The following is a 5723-nucleotide window of genomic DNA, read 5'->3' as shown; positions in this document are numbered from 1 at the left end:
AAAAAAAAAAAAAAAGACAAAAAATACCTAGTGTTGTCAAGAATGTTGAGCAACTGGAACTCTCTCACCATGCTGGAGGGAATACATAGGACGACAACCATTTTAGAAAACTGCTTGATGTGGCCGGGCGCAGTGGCTCATGGCTGTAATCCCAGCACTTTGGGAGGCCAAGGTGGGTGGATCACTTGAGGTCAGGAGTTGAAGACCAGCCTGGCCAACATGGTGAAACCCCGTCTCTAAGAAAGATACCAAATTAGCTGAGCATGGTGGCACATGCCTGTAGTCCTAGCTACTCGGGAGGCTGAGGCAGGAGAATCGCTTGAACCTGGGAGGTGGAAGTTGCAGTGAGCTGAGATTGTGCCACTGCACTCCAGCCTGGGCGATAGAGCAAGACTCTGTCTCGGAAAAAACAAATTGCTTGATAACCATGAAAGCTGAATAATGTAAGCTGTTGTAGGTTGTGTTTCCAGGCAGCTGATCCTGAGATGGAGATTAGCATGCAGTAAGTTGATTAGGGATATCAATCATATTGGATTAGAGGGGAAAAAAAAGAAAGGAAGTTGACTAGGGAGTGCTCTCAGGATCAACACCTGCAGGAAGGTGAGGGAAGCAGGGTTGGTGGGGGAGAAGCTGGGTTAGGATGTAGCCTCTGCAGAAGCCTCCTCTGATCCCTGAAGAACTTTGAATCTGGGGTGACCCTTCAAAGCTATTCCAAGTATCAGTGGGGGAGGAGGCCTTTATATCCCCCACCCTTACATATCAACCAGTCATTGAATGATGCAGGTCATCCCTAGGAGGCATGTGTGACCTTGGCCAAATACGTTCTTTTCAGCTGAGGCTAGTTTGCACAGAGGCCTGGCAGCTGGGACTGCCAGCAAGGGGTCCTCCCAGCAGCTAAGGGAACAGGTCCTTTCATTCTGAAAGAGCTAGTGATGCATCACAGCAGCCACCACACACGCATACCCTATAACCCAGAAGTTCTATTCCTATATATATGCAACAGAAATATGCACATACCTTATCCCAAAGACATGTACAAGAATATTCATAGCCACAGTATTCATAACAGCCCACACTAGAAACACCACAAATGTCCATCAACAGTTGACGAAGAATATGTGGCATGTTCATGTAATGGGATGTTATATAGTACAAATAAAATGATCTACTGTCATAGGCTTGGGTTAAAAAAAAAAAAGTTGAGTGAAAGATGCCAAACACAAAGACACATACACAAACACAAATACCTGTATTTGTCTCTTATTGCTTCTGTAACAAATGACCCCAAATTTAATCGCTTGAAACAACACAAATTTATTATTTTACAATTCTGTAGAAGTCTGACAAGGATCACTGGCTAAAGTCAAAGCATTGGTAGAAGCTGTGTTGCTTGTGGAGGCTCCAGGGTAGTATCTGTTTCCTTGTCTTTTGCACCTTCTAGAGGCCACCCATATTCCTTGGCTCATGGCCTCTTTGTCCATCTTCAAAGTTAGCAACAGCAGGTGGAGTCCTTTTCACATCGCATCACTCTTACCTTTTCCACCCCCCTCTTATAAAGGACTCTTGTGATTAAACTGGGCACACTGAATAATCCAGGATAATCTCCCTGTCTCAATGTCCTTAACTAAATCACATCTGCAAAGTCTCTTATGTTGGGTAAGGTAATGTATTCAGAGATTCTGGGGGTTAGGATGTGGATATCTTTGGTGGTTATGATTGTGTCACAGCACTGCACGATTCCATTTTATATAAAGTTCATGGCCGGGCAAGGTGGCTCATACCTGTAATCCCAGCACTTTGGGAGGCTGAGGTGGGCGGATCACAAGGTTAGGAGATTGAGACCATCCTGGCTAACACGGTGAAACCCAGCCTCTACTAAAAAAATTAGCCAGGCGTGTTGGCAGGCACCTGTAGTCCCAGCTACTTGGGAGGCTGAGGCAGGGGAATGGCGTGAATCCGGGAGGTGGAGCTTGCAGTGAGCCGAAATTGTGCAACTGCACCCCAGCCTGGGCAACAGAGCGAGACTACGTCTCGAAAATAAATAAATAAATAAATAAATAAATAAATAAATAAATAAAGTTCATGTGTCTGGAATCCCAGCTATTGGGAAAGGTGAGGCAAGAGGATCACTAGAGGCCAGGAGTTCGAGACCAGCCTGGTCAACATGGCAAAACCCCATCTCTACCAAAAATACAAAAATTAGCCGGGCCTGGTGGTGTACGCCTGTAATCCCAGCTACTCAGGAGGCTGAGGCAGGAGAATCATTTGAACCTGGGAGGCAGAGGTTGCAGTGAGCTGAGATGGCCCCACTGCACTCCAGCCTGGGCAACAGAGTGAGACTCTGTCTCAAAAATAACATAAAGTAAAACAAAACAAAACAAAATAAAATAAAATAAAATAAAATAAAATAATTAGATGAAAAACACACTATGACTGGCCTAAACTCTTCCATGAGGAGGAAAATCAGGTCTGCCTTCAAGGAAGAAATTCTTCAGCCTCCATGAGCTACAGGTCAACCAGCCCCAGATCCATTTCAAGCCTTTTCCTGTGATGTAGTCAAGAGAGCCCACCCAGGGGTGGCAAGTACAGACCACCTGACCTGACCTTGGTATCCCAGGACCTGGCACCTCACCTGAGTGTCAGGAAACCTATTTCGTGGTGTTCCTTGTCGCAGCCATCAAAACACGGCGCTGATGGCAAAGAGCCCTCGGTGGGCTCAATGGCCCCCAAGCCTTGGGCACTGTGTAGCCCTAGAGTTTTGTGACCCCGGCGGCCGGGAGCACTTCCCTGCGTGCACCCCAGGCTCCCAGAGCTCCCTGGCACCTCCAGCCCAGGTCCTGGATGGGGGAGCGGGGCACAGGCAGGGGACCCCGGGAGCTCCCGGCCACCGCGCGAAGAGGGGCGGGGCTGGGGACCCCGATACGACAGCTGATGGCACCGTCGCTGCTGCTCACCCCCAGCCTGCATCCCCCACCTCGGTGCGCAGCCCGGATCGGCCCAGCTCACAGGAAGTGACGGCGCGCGGGCTGAGCTGGCGGCTGAGGGACCGCACCGCCCCCAACCGCACAGCGGCGTTGCGGGAGGCGGAGGGCGTCGACCGACCTCGCGCGCGGCGCATCTCGGGTTAAGGTCAAAGGATCGGGCGACACCTGGAAACCTTCCTCGGGTCCCCACACCTCTGCAGGCGGCTCCTCCCTCCCTGTCCCCGCACACGGTCGCTCCAGCGCTGGGCGCACACTATACTGAATGATCTCGCCCCATCTGTCCCCTCCGCCAGTCTGAGGTCAGCGCCTGGCGGGGTAAGGCGCTCAGGACATTGGAGTGAGTGAGGTCATCTGCTGCCCATCCCTCTCTCCCCCATGCACCGTCTGAGTTTGTTCCAGACAACGTGTGCTCTGAAGGGTATATTATTTCGGATTCTCACGGTCCTTGTGGTCGGGGAGTGCCTCCATATGTCTACCTCAGATCCCTGCAGTGTGAACCCTCCAGTCCTGTCATCGGTGGGGTGAACTTTAGGAGACTTGTGCTGATGATATCCAACCTTACTCCTCTGATACCTCCTGGGCTGGTTGGGAGGGTAGGATGAGTTCATGCACGCCCAGGCCTTAGATGAGCGATGGGGTCTGCCGAGCACTAGTCAGTGACTATTAGGGTCTTATTATCGGTTTTCACCTGGAGGAACTATTCCTTGCCCCTCACTACCCCGTCTCTGGCAGGGCTCCTAAGGCAGGCTCGGGATGCCTGTGCAGGGACTTTACCTTCCTGGCTGGGGAGGCAGATGGAGCCTGCAGTCAAGGCTCAGTCTCGGGAGAAGAGACCTGGGGAGAAGCCTCAGGTGCCTTTGCCCGCTGCGGGCCGCCTGGGCTCCGCCGCCTCTAGCACAGCCGCGTCACAGCATGGAGGCCCTCTGTGTGGGACCCTTCCTCTTCCTGGCAGACTGAGAACTCCTTGAGGGCAGGGACTCTGGCTGGCACATGGCGGGTCCCCCAATGAATGAAGAAACGTTCTAAGCGATTTCTCTTGGCCTTCTTTCTTCATCCTTCCTCCCAATGACCCCCTAACTCCACATTTCACAGCTTTCCTTATCCTTTTGCCCCAGGTCAGATCCACCTGCCCCGCCTGAAAAACTCCTAAAACTACTCAAAGATGAATCTGCCAGGCGCGGTGGCTCACGCCTGTAATCCCAGCACTTGGGGAGGCCGAGGAGGGTGGATCACGAGGTCAGGAATTCGAGATCAGCCTGGCAAACATGGTGAAACCCCGTCTCTACTAAAAATACGAAAATTAGATGGGCATGGTGGTGAACGCCTGTAATCCCACCTACCTGGGAGGTTGAGGCAGGAGAATCGCTTGAACCCGGGAGGCAGAGGTTGCAGTGAGCCGAGAGTGTGCCATTGCACTCCAGCCTGAGTGACAGACTCCATCTCAAAAAAAAAAAAAAGAAAAAAAAGATAAATCTGAGAAACAGTTGGCCAAAATGTGTCATTCCTATTGACTAAAGTGGGCTATCAAGTGGCTCCTCCTCCTGTAATCACCCAAGCTGGAAGCCCAGGAGTTATTGTCATTCATGTATCCAATAAATATTTATGATGTATTAGGCACGGTGCTGAGTGCTGAGGATACAGAGAACAAGATGGACTCAGTCATTGCTCACAGGAAGCTTGAATTTCAGTAGAAGAGAATAGGCTGGGCACAGTGGCTCATTCCTGTAATCCCAGCACTTTGGGAGGCCGAGGGGGGCGGATCACAAGGTCAGGAGATCGAGACCATCCTGGCTAACATGGTGAAACCCCCGTCTCTACTAAAAATACAAAAAAAAAATTAGCCAGGCGTGGTGGCGGGCGCCTGTAGTCCCAGTTAGTCAGGATGCTGAAGCAAAAATATTTACAATAGTGTTAAGAACACAGGGGACCGAAGTAACAACGGTGGAGCTGCGAAATATCTCAGGGAAAGAGACTTTTTTTTTTTTTTTTTTGAGGCGGAGTCTCACTCTGTCACCCAGGCTGGAGTGCAGTGGCATGATCTCGGCTCACTGTGACCTCTGCCTCCCACGTTCAAGTGATTCTCCTGCCTCAGCCTCCCAAGTAGCTGAATGATCTCACCCCAATCCAAGTAACTGGGATTACAGGCACCTGCCACCGTGACCGTCTAATTTTTGTATTTTTAGTGGAGATGGGTTTCACCATTTTGGCCAGGCTGGTCTTGAACTACTGACCTCGTGATTCAACCCCCCTAGGGCTCCCAGAGTGCTGGGATTACAGGCGTGAGCCACTGTGCCCGTCTGGAAAGAGACTTTTAAGATAAGACCCCGGATGATGAAAAGGGGACAGTCACATGAGGAGTGTGAGGAGGGAAGTCCCAGACAGAACGAACAACCTATACAAAGATCCTGGGCAGAAAGACATAGAGCAGTGGAGAAAAATGAAGGAAGACCCACGTGGGTGGAACCCAGGGACTGAAGGGAGGAGAAGCAGGCTCAGACCTTGCAGGGCCTTGGAGATTGCTCCTGATGCAGTGCTCAGAGGAGTCTTCGTGGGGGAGTGTTGTGAGTTGCATGTTCAAATTACTTGGGCTGCAGAGAGTACGTGGGAGAGGGGATGAGTGGAGGCTGCTACAGGAGGTGATGGGAACCTGGCAAAGGTGAGGGTGGGGGAGATGAAGGGCAGTAGGAAGATACAATATATATGTTTGATGGATAGCACCATAGGACTTGGTGATGGACT

The sequence above is a fragment of the Rhinopithecus bieti genome, unplaced genomic scaffold, assembly GCF_001698545.2.
Source record: "Rhinopithecus bieti isolate Rb0 unplaced genomic scaffold, ASM169854v2 scaffold_13400, whole genome shotgun sequence".
Taxonomy (NCBI): Eukaryota; Metazoa; Chordata; class Mammalia; order Primates; family Cercopithecidae; genus Rhinopithecus; species Rhinopithecus bieti.
The sequence above is the reverse complement of the archived record's forward strand: the minus strand, read 5'-3'. Positions refer to the sequence as shown.